The sequence below is a fragment of the Eucalyptus grandis genome, chromosome 11 (assembly GCF_016545825.1).
Source record: "Eucalyptus grandis isolate ANBG69807.140 chromosome 11, ASM1654582v1, whole genome shotgun sequence".
NCBI lineage: Eukaryota > Viridiplantae > Streptophyta > Magnoliopsida > Myrtales > Myrtaceae > Eucalyptus > Eucalyptus grandis.
In genome coordinates, this window is record NC_052622.1 from 41,235,451 (window position 1) to 41,256,429 (window position 20,979).

Genomic DNA, 20,979 nt, shown 5'->3' on the forward strand with positions numbered 1-20,979 from the left:
AATAGAGCCCCTCACAATCGGTATATATATTAGGTTCTGCAAACTTACATCAAAGTTTCGGCAAATTCTCTTCTTCTTGGTTGAAAGGTTTTCACAAATTCATATATTCTGCTTCGGGGTGTTCATTCACCTGTTTACAGTAGGTTCTTTAACTCATGCAAATGTATATATTGCAATCCTTTTGAGATGTGAACTGAACAGGATTTGTCGAAACGTATGTCTGAGAAAACCTTATGATGATGTACGTAGGTAAGCAACCGGAGGTCTCGAAGATGGTTAAATGACCTTTTGTTAATGGAGTTTGTTCCTCGTTTAAATGCTGAAGAAATTAGAGGGCTCTTTGCTCCTCCACCTTGGGGTACTGAATTTCTAAAACATAATATTTTTCCATTTTCAGTTGGAGTTACTGATAATTGCACATTTCTCTTCAGAATTTTAAGTGGGTGCTAAACTTACTCCACAGCGTCAGATCAGTTCTTTCGTTCAACTAGCTCGCCTGTGAATTTTATGAAGTAAAATAAGCGGATTGTGTTACCTACAGCTAGTTGTTAGTTCCACCTAGTTGGTTGATTGTCTGATTGAATGTGAAATATGAGCTACAATATCAATCGCTTTAGTGGTGTGATAGTTCCAATCATTGCAGATTTTGGGCCTAGAGTTAAGGGAAAGTAGAACGAGACTATTTCTTATTTAATTACAATATTTACATTTGCATGAGGCAATGAACTTAGACTAAGTTTGGTTGGATTTTTGGAGAAAGCCTTTAGGGAAATGTAAAAGACTTCAAGTTATAGGCATTTTCTGAAGTGCAAATTGTGTTTATTAAATTGTAATTTAAAAGTCCAATTGTAAAGCAATTTTGGGTTAAATAGTATTTGAAAAAAATATTCTCGCAAAGGACTTTTCCTACTATATTATTAAAAGAAAGGAAAACAAAGCTGGCAATGGGCTTAGGCTGTCAGTTGGCGAGCCAGATTTGGTGCCAGCAGCTATTGTCTAAGGTCGCACAACCCTGGCGAGGGCCACTTGAGGTTGCATGACCCTAAGCGGCCCTCGTGAAGGTTGCGAGACCCTAACCTCCCAAGCCAAGGTCGCATGACCATCAACTAGCCTTGCACAACTCTCAATGGAGCTTCATTGGTGATCTATGCAGAGAATTCAAGAAGATGAACAGTTCTTACAAGGGCAAAACTAGAAAACGAAAAAATTGGTGAGGGTAGTTTCGGAAGAAAAACATATTAATCCTAGGAAATGGCCTTTTGAATATGTTGAAAGCCCAAGCTAGGTGGGGACTTGCCTTGAGTTTTCAAATTTTCCAAGGTCAGCATTTGGCCAAAGGGGTCTCGAAAAAGTTTGCCAAACACCCCAAGATGCCTTCAAAACCCCTTGGGAAAGTGGTTCCCAAATGGAGCCTTAATGTGTGACATCCTGAAATTCGAGCCTCGTGGGATAAATGAATGTGAATTTCGTCAATACATTATTAGTTGATCTCATTCAAAATTGATCACTCCTAAGATACTGACCTTGAGAGGAAAGGATAATGAGGACATAACTTGTACGACTAAAGAACTTGACCTGGGAAAACGACTAGATTGTGAGACTTGTGTGAGGACGATCCTGTAGATAGACAAGCCGATTTCAAGGATGACTAGAAGTCGATCCGTGGACAAAACGTAATGGAACGACGGGTGATTCCGTTTACTGTTATCGAGCCCGCGAACGACCCTATGTCGATCCTCAGTAATCGTATACTTTGAAATAAGAATCTATCATCCATGATTTCGTGTAGTCAATGACGTCCATGTGTTGAGATGTCTTGAACGTGATTTGGCACGAGTCGATTATGTGTGAATCCTCAAAGCCGTCTATCAGTCTGAGTTATAACCAAAATGACATTAGGGCGAAATTGACATGGCATGAGAACCTAAGATTGGACTTTGAATTATTGGAAATGTCCAGGACGGACTTTGGATGATGTGACTTTGACAGTCAGTAGTGCCAGGCAAGCCGAGTGTAGGGAAAAAGAACTTACGGTCCAAGAAACCGAGCCCATGAGGACGTGGGCCGAGCAAAGCCAGTGTGGGCTTTAGGCCCAAGGTAGGACAGCCATCATAGTGGGCCCAAGACAAGCAAGTGAGCCCATTGGGCCCAATCCACTATTTTCTCTTCCAAGCCCATCACTTAACCTTAAGCCCATTTAAGTCCAACCAATTCCCGAGCCCATTACTATTCAGTTCCAAGCCCATTTCTTAGGCCTGCCCATCAATTTCGGCCTAAGGACAGATTGGTAATTTGTGCAAGGAGAAAATGACCATTTTGCCCCTAAAAGGATGCGGATAAGGCAAGAGGAGAGAGAAGATGAGGTAATTGCATGGGGACTTGAAGCAAGCATTGAAGAGCTTGGTGGGGGCCTTGAAAGCCCTCACATCACCCTCTCTCTCTCCTCCTTCGACCCTCTCTCGATCGACCTCTCTCTCTCCTCGTTTTCCCTTTCTTCTTCCTTATACTCCTACAGACTTTCTTGTGAAAAGCTGAGTTGATTATTGCCTTCCTTGACGAATCAGTTCTCGTGCCACCTACCACCGTGCTCAGGACACCCAGACCGTCCGCCTTGACTTGGCCGTTTGCTGGTTGGAGTCGCCAGCTGACCCGCTGGCCGGTCAAAAGCCAGCGGTAGTCTGACCGTCTAGCCCTATTTTGCTCCAGCTAACCTTTATCCAAAAACCCGAGTTATAAGTGGTCTTCTCCTGAGAATCAACCTACACTCCACCCCCACTGTGTCGAGAAGGCCCAGATTGTACGGACGAGCCTGGGCACTCGTCGAACGGAGCCGCCAGCCAACTTGTCCGCCGGCGAGAAGCCGTGGCTCGCCGGGCCGCCTAGAGTTTGCTTGGTTCGCCTGTTTTGCGATTTCGGCTCGTTTTTTCCCATTTTGACCAAGCTTCCACCTAGCCCAGGTATCGGCTACTCTCTCTTGACCCCCTGGTGCTGTTGGTTGCCGGCCAACCCTTCGCCGGAGCTTCGGCTAAGCCGTTCAACCTCTCCCCTCCTCTGGCTGTTCAGTTTCCAGAGTTGCTGTGGGAAGCAGAGCTTGTGGTTGCTGTTCTAGCCTTGTGATTGCCTTCGATCATCGTGGTTGAGGTCCCAGTGTGTAGCCTTCATCGTTGACACCGTGTCTGTGTCTTCGGCTCGTTTAACGAGTGAGTTTAGCTCCTAATATCTTGATTAGTGCCTAAACTTGCTTAGAATTGGTTTAATTAGTGTTAATTCTAGCTTAGAAGGTTTAATTAAGTATATTAGTCCTAAGATGGGTGGTTAGATTAATGGTTAAGATTAGATTAGTTTAATATTACTTTACTTGCTTAATTGTGGCTTGTGTGGTTAATTAAGCATGTTTAACTTTAATTGATTGGTTGTTTAATTTAATTATTTTTTTAATGGTTTTTGGATTTAATTTATTAGTTATTAAATTCTGGAATTTTATTGTTTACGACACTATTCGCAAGTACTGTTCACGCGCAAGTTCACGAGTTACTTTTAACGTGGTACTGTTCACGAGCACTGTTCACCCGAGAATAAAAAGTGCATAATTTCATGTGGTTTGATCATATGAGGTGATTTGAGTGTATATATACATGGGCATCCGCATGAATTGAGTGATTATTGTAAAAAGGGAAATATGCCTAGTCCAAGGGACATTAGAGATTGATCGTTTTTATGAGAGAAGGATTTGAGGAGGTATGTTAGCGTGATCAAATGTTGGACCGTCACCCAACGAGAGTTTGGGGGCGATACCTGGTGGGAGTCAGAAGCCAGTTACAATAGATTCTGGACCAATGTCCCTTTTTGGGAAATTGTTTGAACAAGAGTTCTAGACGTAGCCGTGCCCGACGGGACAGGACGAAACCCGATCTTTTTATCGGTAGCCCGACAAGAGTCAGATGATCGCTGACTGGAAAGTTAACCATGACCGGGAGGTCATTAATAACCAGAGCACGCATGAGTGTTGAGGTGGATGAGTACTAATCGGAAAGTTAGCTTTGGCCAGTAGATCATTAGTAACTGGAGCACTCGCGAGGGTTGTGTTGGTTGGGCCTTATTATGGGGTAAAATTGTGTGGCACGATATGGGACGTGTCATAATAATTTTATCTTATAATTGGAACCCGTGTGATCGATTGATGGATGATAGGTGGCGCACTAAAGTGCAAGAGCGTATGAGAATCATGGCATCATTAGTTTCGGTTATACATGTTGATCATATTATTTATGGCACGCACGCTGAATCGATAATGTGCAGGGTATGGCAATGGTCAAGTGAGATCGATTGTGATATGACTCGTATGTGATTGATGAACTGCATCATCTAATGGCCATGTGCATTGCGTGTATCGTGCTTAGTTATAATGTGCGGGGTATGGCATACTAGCTAAGGTTGTATGCGAACTGACTATTGATTGTTGGTGGTTAGTCTTTGCTTTGTTTGTGGGGTGGTTATGAAGAGATACCCTGAGGTGAGTTGGTGTCCTAATTGGGGGCTTAGGGGAGGACTCACTGAGATTTATATCTCACCGGTTATTGTATAACCACTTTCAAGTCCTTAGGATGACACTTCCGCCAATGAGGTTCGGTATTTCTAAGGACTAGGATACTGTCGTGACGCACCACCACTTCCCGGGACAATCACATCTGTACGAGAAGTATCTTACCACCATCTGGGTGGATGAGGGATCGGGGCAATGGATACCACATAGGTTCTTGGCATAGTTCATCCGGAATGGAGATATGCTGATTGGTCATCTGCAAGGTCTCGACGGGCTGCCTGGTAGGGGCCCTGAGGACATCGACTGGAATCCCATGGGGCTGGACCCTCCTCATGGTGCAGTGGAGAATCTTGGCCCCGCTTCACCAGCAATTGACCTGTACGGCTCTAACCCTGAATCGATGGAGTCTGAGTCCATCAGATCCGAGTGATTGCAGTGCCAAGCCTAAGGGTTCTTTTTGGTGTACAGTTGGGTTAGCTTAGACTAGTCTCTTTTTGGTCTGGTTTAGTGGATGGATTGGCCCTCTGTTGGGCTTATAAATCGGAAACAATCCTCCGTAGGTTAATCCAATATGAAAATGTAAAAATGTGTACATATGAGTAGATGTTGTGTTTCTGCTGTTCATCTCACTATCCCTGTTTTCTTGCTTGATTGTCTGTTGATGGGGAGATTGTTTTCCGCTTGCGCATAATGAAAGATTGAAAATGAAGGGTCGGCGATGAGTCCTAGGACATCGCTTTCTATCGACCAAGAAATGGGTTGTTGCATGCCCGGGGTTTATTACCTTTTTTTGGCCAAAACCCTGAAGGAAGGGAAGAGTGAGAGTTGCTTATTAGAATAATGTTAGTGTAAGGGGGTTCGAGCTGCAGTTCTGATCCTTTTGGGGGCAGCACCAGAGATAGATTGACAGGCTAGGTGATGTGGAAGCTATGTGATTTTACTGGATAAATATGATATTTGCATGTAATTTTCTTTAAAATAATTCATAATGATATTCCTTTGGTTCATTTTCAGGCGATGATGTCCCACCATCCCCCTTTCCATGACAAATGCTCGAGAGTGGGACAAATTTTGGAATATAGATATGGACAGAGAGGTTTACTTTTTTCATTTCTTTTGATTTTGTTTTCATGATGTTCAACTATCATTTTTCCCATGTCATTGACGTTAATATATTTTACCAATATAGTATTGTCATAGTGTACTCAGTTGTGGTTGCACGATTAAACCAATTATATGTATGTGCAGTGAATGTTCTTGTATTGAGAGGCTATGTGATGGGGCCATGAAGAATATATAGCTCATGCATTTTAATTTGAAGTGCTTTGAAATTGATTGACAATTCTGTTCTGTATGTTCAGGATAAAATAACACGGTGTACAATTTTAGGGTCTGAATCTTTATGGGGTTGTAGTGTACATTGCTCAACAACAGTGGATATGTACGATACTTCTCGTCTTTTTCACGGCATATTTAACCTTCTAACCTTGTTGCGTGTGCCCTAATATATGAAGGGCAAGTGTTCTCCACATATTGCGAGGAAGCATTGTTTTGATATTATGGGTATTTGTAGTTTTATTTTTTACTTTTTTATTTTTACGCTTTTTCCTGTTGTAGATTTTTTACACTAGGTTTACATTTCTCTATATTTATGATGATAATGTAGCAGTTGCATCATACTAGTATTGTTGTACTTTAGTTACTACGTCTATGATGGGGTGCGATTGGATCGCACCGTATCGTCTTGATACGTTACGATGGAAATATATCTCTTGAAAAGGTACAAAGAGAGATGTATAAGAGTCTCCCGAAGACAACCATTGGAACGGTTGATAGAGCATACGATCAAAAAATCCTCTCGTTTGTTTGTTCCATTTCACTTTTCTAAGAACAATCGGCATTTACGCTGTGGTAATTGGGTGCTTTCCTCGTGATTGCACTTAGACTGACATGAAGTGTTATTGTTCGTGATTCATCCACAATTCAGCATTTGTTCCGGGGTTAATTGTTGTTTGCTCATCGGATAAAGGTAAGTCGTCTTCCGCCAACTTGAATTCCAACATTGGTATCAAAGCTCAGTCGTAATTTCTGCCTTGTTTTTCATTGAACTTTCTCGTTTACAATTTGATATCGAGATCAAGAGTATGAAATCTACACTATTTCGATGTCTATAGGTCCAAATAGCTATCTGAATTGTTAAAAACGAACCGAAGTGAAGAACGGGTTCGGGGTCAGGTACACCCATACGGTTTTGGCCATTTTTTGAATTTTTTCGGCCAAAATCAACTTTTAAATATACATGGTGAAAGTACTCGCTGAGACAAGTTCGACGATGGGTCGAACACCGCCGAAGGATGCCGGACGCGCCCACATGCGCGGCCAGAAGCCGCTGCGCGTGGGATCCACTCGCTTGACGCGTTAGGCACGCCAGCGAACCGGCGTGTGATGTCACGTGTTGCGTCGGCGAACCAGCACATGAACGTCACGCGCGCGTCGGTGAACCGACGCGTGATGACATCACGGATGACATCATCCAACGGTCGATAATTGCCGGATGACGTCACCAACGGCGGTAGTTTGGCCGGTCGGTCACCGGCCAGTGACTCGACTGACGACCCGACCCGACCCGTTGACAAGTCAATGGTCGAACCTGTTGACCGGTCAACGGTCGGACCAGTGGATCGGTCGGACTGGCCAGAAGGCCTTTGGGCTCGCTAGCGCGTGCGCCACAGGCGGCACGTGGGGGTGCATGCGAGCTCTGATTGGAACATGGTCAGCGGCGTTTGGTTTGTATGGATGTCCCCTACACTGTGGTATAGTTGTTATTTTTTTTTTTTAATTTTATAAATGTATGAAATTGTGTATGGAACCTTAAGTACCGTGTTTTTAAGGTATTAATGCACAATTTATTCATTTGTAACTAGTATTTTCTTATGTTTTAGGAAATACAGTAGCTAACCTATATGAAAATGATGTCATATATGCTGTGTAGAGCTTGGTTCGATGGTGGCATGTATATAATTTAATATACTTGCAATTTTCTAGTTCAAAGAAAATTCGAACAATGGTAGAAAATCCTTGTTTTTCCATTATATGTTGAATTGCAAATTTTGATTGTAGTTATAGCATGATTGTTTTTTATACGTTGGTTTACATCATGCTATGTTTTTGTGTTAATGGAAAAATGTCGAAATTACATAAGGTCACGTAATTATTTTTCTTAGTGGGAGTTCGTAGGTTGGTAGAATTCGAGGGAGTTCTCACCTAGAACTTAAAATTTGCGCAAATTAAACTGATTAATGATAATAGAACAATCGTACATAGGAGCTGATTGGGAACATAGTGAACTTTTGTTTCCGTGTCTTTTGTTGAATTATCATTAATTTAGTTTGTCTTTGCTGCAAATTAAATATGTGTGTTACTCTAAAAAGTGTGCTAGTATTGATTCTGCATTTATTATGTTAATGTGTTATAGCATTTGATTATGGTTTCGGCATCCAAGACCATTGTGACTGACCTCAATAAGGGTGAGAAGCTGAACGGTGACAAGTATGATATTTGGTACCGAAAGGTTCAGTACATCCTTGAGGAACAAGAGGTTTTGGAAACCCTCAACCACACCATGGATGAACCTGAGCATGGAACTTCAGCTCAACACAGGAGAGATCTAGAAGCTTATCAAGCTTGGAAGAAGAAAAATAGCATTACTCGCATCACGTTGCTGAGCTGTATGCAAGATGATCTCATGTGTGAGTTTGAAAGTTATGATAAAATTCAAGCTATGTGGGTTGCCTTTGTGGCATCCCAAAATTTAATGACAAGCCATAAGGTGTGTTAAAGTCTTTAATTAGGTGATAAAATTTCCTAAGGTTTATGCTTTAGCCATTAGTCTTTTTTTTAGAATAGATGATGTGTGCATATGATTGTGAAAATTTAAATTTGATAGATTATGATAATAATCTATGCTTGGCCATGCACTTTATAAATTAAATTTCAAGAAACAAAATGTCACAAGACTTTGGCCATGTGAAATAAAAAAAAAAGAATTGAAAGTGTTTAAAGGTGAAATTTAGGATTTTAAATTTAATTGGGCCTTAAGCCCAAGAGTGGATTTTAATGGGCCAAGTTAGTCGGCCCAATAGAAGCCCATGGAAGGGGGCTGTCACCGGCCCATTTAGGCCCAAGGAGATGTGGCCGTCGGCCATAAAGGAAGGCCCAAGAAGAGGAGGCCCAAGCCCATCATGCAAGTGTTGTAACAAGCGGCAAGAAGAAGGCCATGCATTGGCCATGGTTAAGGCAAGTAATGATTATCAATGATGAGAGTTTGGGGGTATAAGAGGGAAGAGAGAGAGAGGGTGGCCGGATTTCCCATTTGGCCGAGAGAGAGGGTGAGAGAGAGAGAGAGAGATTTCGAGAGAGAGAGAGGAAGCGGCCGAGAGAGAGAGGAGGAGGAACCGCCGTCCGTCCGCCGTGTGCCGCCGTGCTCGCCGCCGTGTGCCATCGACCGACCGGTCTAGAGGCAAGTGGGAGTCCTCTAGCTTCTCTTGCATGTGTGTATGATGCTTGCATGTAAAATTCTTGGGTGTTAGGTGAGAAAAACCGAAGCATGGTCAATTTATGTGTGAATGGTGTGGCTGTTCTTGCTCGTACCCTGTGAGTCAGAATGTTGTTTGAACTTGCATGTGTGTTTAGAGTCCTATTTTGGCTTCGATTTCTTCATGAAAGTTGTAGCTAACATCTTGTACTACAACATACTAAAATTTCGTGGAAAATGATGGAGATTTGAGGGGTTAAATTTTCATCCTACGGAGACCCCAGATCTGGAAATGTTTTACTGACCTTTGGTTGGATTTGTGGTTGCATGTTGGTTTGTGTTGAGAATCTCACTTCGATTTCTTCATGAAAGTTATATGAGACATATTAAAATATATCACACTCAAATTTTAAGTGAAATGAACAAGAATAGCTTAGTAAATCAACTAGATCTTGAAGACGGTGATTCTGGTGATGTATTCCGAGACACCCGAGACTTCATGGACATAGATGATGACTATACTCTGGTTATTTGACTTAGATCTCTTCATGAAACTTGTATAGGACATCTTGATGTATAAAATATCCAAATTTCAGAGAAAACGAAAGAGAATAGGTGGGTTAAAACTCAATATTTCGGAGAAGTATACACTGGACGATGCGGTAATGGATCCAAAAGATTCGTGAGACTGTATAAAATAATATAAAAAGAATCTGTCTTGGATTTCTTCATGAAAGTTGTACAAAAATGTCTTGGCTATAACTCAGTAAAATTTCATAATTTTTGGAGGCCATATGGATATTTTAATTGAATTTCTTCGAAAAATGTGCGTTCTGGTTTCATCCGAGAATCATAGGATGTTTTGTGAAAATGGTGAGATTGTGTAAAATTCAATTTGGCCATGAATTTTGCATGAAATTGTCATCCTATTGGTTTGTTTAATGATTGCTTGAATTTTTATAATTTTGGGGAATTTATAGATATTGAATTTAATATTTTAAAAAATAAAAATATAATAAAATAAAATAAAATAAAAAAGGATTATTTTATTGGCCATAAATTTCATAAATGATTACACCATGTAGCATGTATGATAAGATATTGGTGTATGTATGACATTAAATTGTGATGCATGTGTGAATCCTATGCCAAATATGACTCGTTTGATGTCACGCCATATGCCATGTTAAATTGAGATCAAAATAATGGTAAATGTGGATAATGATAAGTGAGGAGGTGGTTGTGGTGGAGGATAATGCCTGGAATGTATAGAGATGCATTGCCGGATGGCCCTAGGAGATTCAGGATGCCCGGAATGTAGGGGGTGCCGGAAGTCCTGTCGAAGTTTCTGCCCGAAGGGAATGCCTCGCGATGCCAAGATCGGGGTGCGGGATGCCCGACCAGGGAGTGTAAATGCCAGAAGCCCTGTCGGAGGTTTATGCCCGAAGGGAATGCCTCGTGATGCCAGTTGGGATGCAAGATGTCCAGAATGTGGGGGCCTGGATGCTCGGTGGCCTGGGATGGCTGAATGCTGGAAGCCTCGGAGGTCTTTGCCCGAGGGAATGATGAAATTGATGATTTGAGAAATGGGTGATGTGGTGATCAAATTGAAAGCTAAAAGTGGAAATTAAACCATGGCATGATATGCATGATAATATGCATGATGATGATGATGATGATGATGATGATATGTGATGTGAAATAATGATGATCACCCATGGCATGATATGCATGATGATGATGATGATGATGATGATGATGATGATGATGATGATGATGATGATGATGATGATGATATGTGATGTGAAATAGTGATGATCACCCATGGCATGACATACATGATGATATACACGATGATGATAATGATGATGATATATGATATGGCATGGTGACATGTGTAATGTGATGATGTCATGATGATGATGACATGTATGATATAATGATGCCATGACGATGATGACATGTGTGATGTGGTGATATCATGATGATGATGACACGTATGATATGATGATGCATGATAGTATGCGCATGGCTTCAAGGTAAGTAACGCCTGCAATGCATGTATGATTTGCATGATGTATCGAGTTGTTATTGGATTCCTTATCTGCCGAGTGGTTGTACTCACCCCTTTTGGGGACCAACATTTCAGATTAGCAGTATGCCGCTTCCTGCCGTCACGCGGGGTGTATTTTATGGGTTACTGTTCGACGTTGAGGTAGAGTGTGAGGAGTACAGCTGTCCTTCTGTGCCTGGACTGACATATATACGTGTGTGCTGTTTTGTCTCGTACGACATAGGCCTGGCTGGGGGCTCGATTGTCCAGGAGTTTGTCTCCGTCCACGTTCGCCGCGATGGGGTGATGAGAGGGATGCTGCCATCGCCGTTGCCTGACGCACCAGACTGGGTGTGAGGCCTGTGCGTGACGAGTATGAGCTATTTCTTTTTGGATAGATAGTCGACACTTATGATAGGGGTTGTACACGTGAGATGTAGAGGGTCGAGGGTTCTTTTTGAGGTTTTAGGCTGGACATGGTTTAGTCATAACTTTTCCTTTTTGATGTATCGATCCAAAAGAAGTCCCATCTTGAAAATATATGTAAATAAAGTGTCGTGGCTTGTCTATAAAATCATGGTGATTAGTGGTGTGTATTTGTATCATGGTTGGTAGGGGAAGAGATGGTGATGTTTTAATTTGCTTCCGCTAGTGAGTCGCGCTGGGACCGTTTTGTTTTTAAAAAAAAATGTGTCTATGAATTACGACGCTTCTTCTAAGGAGAAAGATAATAATGTGTAACATTGGCGCTGGTGGCGACCTACGAAGGGTTTGGGGTGCCATAGCCTTGAAAGACAAGTTTGGAGGTACATCTGCCACTAAGCTAAGGAGACTCACCATTAAGTTTGACACATACCGAAAGCGCCCAAATGTAACGATGAGGCAGCATCTTCAGGAGACGTCAAACATGATTCGTGAGCTGAAGTCGGCGGGTCATTCCCTTACTGATGAACAGCAAGTTCATCTTGTTATAAGGCATTTTCCTGACAATTGGGAGCGTATGAAGATCAATATGACGCATAATGAGAATATTGTCACTTTTGATGATATTACGCGTCATTGGAATTAGAGGATGAGTGCTTAGAAGCTGCAAGATCCTCTACTCATGCTTATGTTGCTAAATCGAGTTCGCACAAAGCTTCAGGCTTTAAGCGCAAAAGGAATTCTCAATTCAACAACAAAGGAAAGAAGACTGATCAAGCACCTAAGAGGGCTAAGACCTTCCAACGCAAGAAGCATGGTGGGAAGAAGGACAATGCCAAGATGAAGTGCTACAATTATGGCAAGATGGGTCACTTTGCTCGTGAATGCACAGAGCTGAAAGCGGTACCCTATTACTCAATTACTTTAAGTAATGCTTTTGTTTCTAGCACTGTAATGCTTGCTGAATCTCATCCTATGTGAATTGTAGACTCAGGAGCAATATACCATGTAGCTAGAGACTGAGAAGCATTTGTGGAGTACCTTCGGATACAGCTTGGAAGAAGATGGATATATGTTAGGAATAACTCAAGAGTTGAAGTGAAGAGTATCGACACATGTAAAATAATTTTACGCGGTGGTCGAAGCCTATTCTTACATGATGTCCTCTATGCTCCAGATATTCGACGAAACTTGGTCTCCGTAGTTGTTCTTCTTAACTTAGGTTATGTATTAAATTTTCATGGTGATTGTGTTGACATTTTTTATGGAATAGTTTATTATGGTTCAAGTCATGTATCGAATGGTTTTATGGTGTTAGACATTGACTATGATCAGTATAATATTAATGTCGATGGTTGTTTTTCTTTAATTGCATTTTCTAGTAATGTTGAGATTGATGCAAGTATTTGGCATGCTAGATTAGGTCACATTGGGTTGCAAAGAATGCAAATATTAGAGAATGCCTTTTAGGGTCACTCACTAATGTTAATCTACCTGTATATGAACATTGTCTAACATGAAAAGCAACTAGAAAATCATTCGATAAATGGACTAGAGCCGAATTTCCATTGCAACTCATACATTATGACATTTGTGGTCATTTGAATGTGAGGGTGAGGCATGGAATCTCATATTTTATCACTTTCATAGATGACTTCATGCGTTTTGGTTATGTCTTTCTAATCTCCCATAAGTCAGAAGCATTAAACTGCTTTAGACGATATATAACGATGGTAGAGAATCAGTTGAACAAAATAATAAAGGCATTGAGAAGCAATCACGGACGTGAGTATCTATCGGAGCAATTCAAGGTTCTTTGTGATGAAAATGGAATTGTACGACAATTGACTATTCCTGATACTCCACAACAAAATGGGGTAATTGAGATAAGGAATATAATTAATGGAAATGGTTAGGTCTATGATTGATGTATGCTATAATGTGTACTCGACCCGACATATGTTATGCCGTGGGATTGGTGAGCCGATATCAATCAAATATCGGTTAAGCACACTGTAACGCAATGAAGAGGATCTTGAGATACTTGAAAGGTACTATGAACTATCGACTTTGTTACCAAGGGAATGATTTACGCCTATTTGGCTATTTAGATACTGATTGGGGTGGAGACCTAGATGAACGTAAATCGACTTCTGGATATGCCTTCTTGCTCAATGGAGGTGCAATTTCTTGGAATAGCAAGAAACAGACATGCACGACATTGTCTACTATGGAGGCAGAATTTATTACATGTTCTGCTGCAGTGCGAGAAATAGTTTGACTAAAATGTTTCTTGGAAAATTTAGCCATTGTCACTAAGATTCCAAGACCGGTGACAGTTTATTGCGATAGTCAAGCAGCCATTGCCTATGTAAAAGATCCCAAGTATCATGGAAGGACGAAGCACATTGACATAAAGAACAATTTCATCAGAGATATTATAGCGCAAAAAGAAGTGATCCTACAATACATTTCTATTGCTGATCCATTTACGAAAGCTATTCCTAGAAACATATTCTTGACTCATAGAATGTCATTAGGATTGCGTAGAATGTGATATGTGTTATTGTAGAGGGTCATTGATTTATGTATTTGTGGACATATGTATTGTACTTGTTTGTTCATTAGTGATTTGATGTTTTATCAAAAGTACAAATACATTATGAGACTAGCACATACACACATATATTATTGAAAAGTATGTCGGCAGGCAATAATTAGCTCACTCACACGAGCAATCACCTCAAGTGTTATAGTTAGTACGTTAAGATGAGACGTCATGTACAAATGAATGCTGAAAAGCAAGTTTAGTACATAAAATAAGATGTCGCATTAATTGGAGTTAAGATGAGGTCTGTAATTTGTTTATAATAAGACTGAATATGATAGTCCTACAATCATGTATGCCTGAAAGATGCCGGATGCGAGTACTTAATTGGGCGTTATAGAAAGCGAGTTGATATAGCACTCGAGCTAAACATGAGTACGTGAGGAGCACGTGACTATGTTTAGGCTAAGATCCGTATAGTAAATATATTTAATAAATAACATACGCTCTTATAAAAAGAGAAATTCACTATAGCATGTAATTCATACTACATGTGCATTGTACGACCGACAAGGGAAGGTGAGTAAAATTATCCATATTTACTCATCGTGTGAGCCCTTGAGGTAATTTATAATTTACCTCATTTTGTGCCTTATGTTACTTCTGACTATGTTCTCGAAGTGAAAGATCAATGTTACTACTTTAACATGTTATCGGCGGTCATGAATGGATATAGCCTTATGGGACGTGTCTAGGAAAGCAGTTGTTCTGAAATGGAGAGAGACATGAGTGCGAAGGAAGACTATTATTGTTTTACATCTATCACATGTATTTACTAGTTGACCAATTATATCGCCTTTTGTGGTTGCGGATATAATTGTAAATATATGGTGTTTTTTAGGATAGTCAAGTATAACCTTTAAGGGATAGGTATACTTGGATTGATGTAACAAAATATGTCTAGGGCAGTGTGAGACATCGATTGTTTATTTCTTTTCAAGGTTGTAGCCATTATGTCATCCCTAACAGGTGCATAATTTGATCTCCCAAATGCAGATGTACTCACTAGTCGCACGGCTTACTTGCCAATATGAATTGTTTTGTAAAGTTTATGAATGTTAAATGCCTTATATTCTTGATAGAGTGCTATCAAGCCCATCATGTCCGAGTGGGAGATGTTGTACTTTAGTTACTACGTCCATGATGGGGTGCGATTGGATCACATTGTATCATCTTGATACGTTACGATGGAAATATATCTCTTGAAAAGATACGAAGGGAGATGTATAAGAGTCTCCCGGAAACAACGGTTGAAACGGTTGGCAAAGCATACGATCAGAAAATCCTCTCATTTGTTTGTTCCATTTCCATCAAAGGGAGAAGGCATTCCATTTCACTTTTACAAGAACAATTGGCATTTACGCTATGGAAATCGGGTGCTTTCCTCGTGATTGCACTCAGACCGACGTGAAGTGTTATTGTTCGTGATTCATCCGCAATTCAGCGTTCGTTCCGGGGTTAATTGTTGTTTGCGCGTTGGATAAAGGTAAGTCGTCTTCCGCTAACTTGAATTCCAACATGTATAATCATAGGGCACGAGATGATGTTTCATAAATTTCTTTCTATTGAATTGCAGGCCAATATGATTGACAATATTAAAGCATCATCCAGAAGGCGCAGAGCTCATATGGACGTTGATAAGGTGGCTGTCTTGAGTGCATGGCGCCGAGTTGATTATCGGACTAGAGAGGCTCTTCGCTGTAGCTTTCTTTTTGAGCTCATTGAAGGCTATGAGGTATAATCTAGTTTGAAACTTTATGTGGCCTAGACATTGGACAGGTCTTGTCTTGTGCATGTAAGAGTCCATGTCACTGCAACTTAGGCTTTTTTGGTATTTACAGGCAAAGGGAATTGATATATCTTTGAATCATTTATTCTTCACTCTTAATATGGGAATCAGTTAGAGGACATATGATTGGTAAAGCTGTTAAGTAAGGGTATAATGTAAAGTATGCAAAAGACCAGTTATACTCTTTCAAAATAAGGTTAACCTAGGAGTGAATAGGAAACATCGGAATAACTGAGCTGCAAGAGAACTTGCGATAATATGAAGAGGAATAGCCTTGCTCTTCCCAATTCTTGTGTCTGTATAAGGAACCTGATTCTTAAAGCAACTCCTTTTTCGCATTACAAGTGTGGATTCCTCTTTGATCTTTCAGTTAGCACATGTATAAAAGATGCCTTTGTCTTTTTAGGCTTGTGTTTGGGCCTTCATCCTGGAAAGGGGAGCTAAAGAAGTTCTTGAGCTCTAGGTTCAAGATCCTTTCCATAGGCTTCTGCTGCATGTTGTTTGTGAGGTAAATTTTTGCTTGAATTTTAATATTTTATCTTTACTTTCTGTGCTGAAAATACTATATAGAACAATCCTTAGAGGAGCTAGAATTCTAGATCTTGGTCATCCGATTGATCACTAGTTAGTAGGGTTTGTACCATTTGTAAGTACATTAAAACTAGATTGCTAGCCTTATGTTTGTTCTATGGTAGAGTTTTTGGTGCTTTAATTCCTAGTTAATAGAGGAATCCTCCATGAACAGTTCTACAACTTGGCTTCGGTCACAGTTACCCAATCAAAGGACGCAGGGTCTTTGAAGGTCACAAGGATAACTAGGAAGAAAATAGGGTCCACTGAGCTCCCAAGCATCACCTTGTCCCATTTCTTGAGAATGTCCATGGAAGGGAGTTGGTAACATTATGGGTGCGTTTGGTTCAGCATTTTAAAAGCCCATTGAGAAAATACAAATGTCGTTTGGTAAAAACCCATTTGAAAAGCTCTTTGGGTAATTAATATAACTTTTTTTTTTTTAATTTCATTTGCTTAAAATTGAAAAAAATAATAACGTATGTAACTTTTTAAACATAAATTTTGACAGTAATACTAAAAAAAAATCAAAATATATATATATTTAAAAAGACCAAACCCTTCATTGGAATTTTTTAATTTTTATTTGCTTAAAATTGAAAAAAAAAATAATGTATGCAAATTTTTAAATATAAATTTTGCCAATAATACTAAAAAAAAATCAAATACATATATAATTTTTTTTTAAAAGACCAAATCCTTCATCGGAATTTCTTAATTTTTATTTGCTTAAAATTGAAAAAAATAATGTATGAAAATTTTTAAATATAAATTTTGACGATAATACTAAAAAAATCAAATACATATATATATATTTTTTTTAAAAAAGACCAAACCCTTCATCAGAATTTCTTAATTTTTATTTGCTTAAAATTGAAAAAAAAAATAATGTATGCAAGTTTTTAAATATAAATTTTGACAATAATGCCAAAAAAATCAAATACATATATATTTATTTATTTTATTTAAAAAAGACCAAATCCTTTGTCGATGTTTTTTAATTTTTATTTGTTTAAAATTGAAAAAATGATGTATGCAACTTTTTAAATATGAATTTGAAAATAATGCTAAAAATTCAAATGCATATATATATTAAAAAGGTCCAAACCCTTCATTTGAATTTTTTTATATTTTATTTGTTTAAAATTGAAAAAAAAAATAATGTATGCAATTTTTTAAATATAAATTTTGAAAATAATGCTAAAAAAGAAAGACATATATATATATATATATATTTAAAAAGACCAAATCCTTCGTCAAAATTTTAATTTTAATTTGTTTAAAATTGAAAAAATATTGTATGTAACTTTTTAAATATAAATTTGAAAATAATGCTAAAAAATAAAAAAATATATATTTTAAAAAGACCAAACCCTTCATCAGAATTTTTTAATTTTTATTTGTTTAAAATTGAAAAAATAATGTATGCAAATTTTTAAATATAAATTTGACAATAATGCAAAAAAAAATCAAATATATAAATAATTTTTTAAAAGACCAAAAATATTAATTTGTTAGCATTTATATAAATTTGATTTTTCGCATTATTTTGGCATTTAAAAAAATAATAACGAGAGAAGAATAAGAAATCTAAAGAACGAGTAATGATAGTTTTGGAAAAAAAAAGTTTCAACATTTAACCAAATGCTGAAAGTTCAAAGTTAATCCCTACCAGCATTGGACTTTCAGCATTTCCAATATTGACTTTCACTTGAAAGTTATTTCAAAATGGTTGTCAAACAATCCAGTATTTCCCCAAGGAGCTTTAGAGGCTGAAAGCTCATTGGGAATGCTAAACTAAACGCACCCTGTGCAGGAGCTTCCCATGTTTGTCAAATGTAAAAATGAAAACTGTAGTACTGTACTTGATTGAAACTGTTAGGTGCTTAGTAGGGAATACAAATCTGCTTAGGTAGGACTCTAATCTTTTGGAAGGAATGTCAAACTTTCCAACCTTTGTCTCTCATGGAGATTGTGATTTCTTAGGGTTTAGCATTAACTGTATGTCCAGACCTTTATTTGTTTGTTGTTCTCCGTTTCGAACATAAATAAAGGAGGATGTGTTTCCTAGATCTTGCATGGAATTAGCAGACTTGTGATAAAGTTCGGGCTATTGCTGAAATAAAGGACACTAGGGGCGAGCATGGTCTAGGTTGGGTCGGTCCACCCCCTAACCCTAGGACCAACTTGCACAGTACTGGTCCTCAATTTTTGGGACCGAGGACTGATCCTATTGAGTTTGGGACTGAGGACTGAACCAATCTAGTGGGTTCGGTCTAGTTCTAGGGTCAACCCAGAACCAATGGATAATTTTTTAATTTCATTTATTGTACCCCCTAAAAAGGCAATTGAGACTCAGATTGACCCAATGGGTTTGGTCCGTTTTCAGGGTCAACCCGGAACCAATCGATAATTTTTTGTTTCATTTTTTTTGTATATATTGAAAAGTCGACTAAGGACAAGACTGACTCAATGGGTTCGGTGACGAGTGAGGTCAGCTAAGAGAGGCGAGCAATGAGCGTCGAGTGGGGTGAGCATTGAGCATCGATCAAAGTGAGCGTCGAGTGTCAAGCGGAGAGCAACAAGCCAGGCGAGCACTAAGCAGTGAGCGGCAGGAGTGACCCAAAGCGAGCAAGGCGAGTGGCCAGCGGAGAAGTTGTTTCTTTCGATTTTGGCAAATTGAAGACTGAGATGACAAATAAGGTAAAAGAGAACGAGTATTAAAAGAGGATGTCGTGAGAAGTTGTTTATACCCTTTTTGACGCCGTGAGGACTCCTCACAAAAACATTTTCCTTATTTGTAAATTATGATTGTTGATGCCGTAAAAGATATTTAAAAATTTAAGTTATTAAAAAATAGTGTAAAATTACGTGAACTTTTCACTAGGGAGCTATTTAATGTTATTTTTGTGGTTTTATCTATATAAAAAAAATTATGAATAATATATTGGATATATAATATATATATAGAGTCGGGTTTGGTCCGGATTGGACCGATCTTAAACTCCCAAAACCAAGGACCAATCCGCATAATACTGGTCCAATAATCCAAGGACCAAGGACCATCCAGTCTCCCTAGGAACCGAACCAAGATTGGTAGGGTTAGGCCGGTCTAAGGTCGGTCCAGGGTTGACCCTAGACCGATGCTCACTCCTTAAGGACATTGTGGCTCCAGGGAGTACCAAGTAGTTCATGTCATGAACACATTATTTTGTCATTAGAACAATCTTGATAAAGTATTTGCAAAGGAATGGGAACATTTTGGAAATGGCTATTTAAGGTGCATTTGTTTACCATTCAGTTCTCGAGAATAATTTTCGCTAAGAAATAATTTTTTTTTTTGTCTATTTCCATGAACAATTTCTAAGTATTTGATGACGTTTGGTAATTGCCAAAAAAATTTATTTCTAGAATAAAAATACGTTTGATAGGACTCCTAAGTTTTTTTGTTTCTTTTAATTTTTTAATGCTTTTATTAAATTTTCTTTTTTTTTTCTCTTTGTTTTCTTTTTTCTTTTTCTTTATCTCTTCTTCCTCCTCCTTTGTGGCTAGTCTTCGGTTGGCTGGGCCAGGTCTGTTAATCTACTCCTATGAACAACATAATAGAATTAGTTACTATTGGGAAAATTACCAAATGCACCCTTAGAAAAATGAATTCATATTCTTCAGAAGAAGTGAACTTTGTGTGGTACCTCGATCGCCATTCCCGGATGATACATGCTACATACTTGACACGACACAGGATTTCTTTCCATTGGTAAATCAATATGGAACATTATAGTCTTCTACCAAACAGTAAATGACCGCACCTCGTCAAGCCAAAACACTCTTCAAAAGATTCAAGAAAATAATTTTCGTCTCATCTTTGCTTAGCTTAACGAAACATTCTTCAAAAGATTCAGAAAGCCAGATTCAACGAAACAATTTTGGCTTCATCTTCCTCCTTTAAGGGATATGCATGCAAGGCAAACCAAACAAAACAAGTCATTATACTGGGATAATTCAAGATACTTTAGAGTAGTGTTGTGGTATGCAAAAGTGAGTATGATTTCAAGGTACAACGAGGAGCCTGAAAATTGGATCAATAAGAATTTGAACCAATTCGGATGTCTAGAATATGTAAAGTCGATGTTAGATTCCAAAAATTGGGAAATTTGTTTTGACAAGTAGGTTCCAGGTTCTGAGTGAAACAAGGAACTTGGAACCCATAAAGTCTTGTTTTCTTGTTCTATGTCTCGGCACAATCATGCGGCATTCTATAACATCTAATGATGAGTGTGTAATCTAAAATCATTAATCTAAGCTTCTATTTCTAACAATATCCATGATTGAGACTTTTATTTTATTAATATTTCATAATTCATGTGTTTAATTATGAGTTATGATTACATTTGGCATTTCCTCAATATATTTCTTACCTCTTACCAAATAAAAAAAAATTATGAGTTATGATCAATGA

At 38.8% G+C, this 20,979-nt stretch overlaps 1 pseudogene; it reads left to right on the forward strand.

Moving 5' to 3' along the window:
• Positions 1–255: 255 nt before the first annotated feature.
• Positions 256–16,848, forward strand: LOC104429826 (annotated as a pseudogene).
• The last annotated feature ends 4,131 nt before the right edge of the window (positions 16,849–20,979 follow it).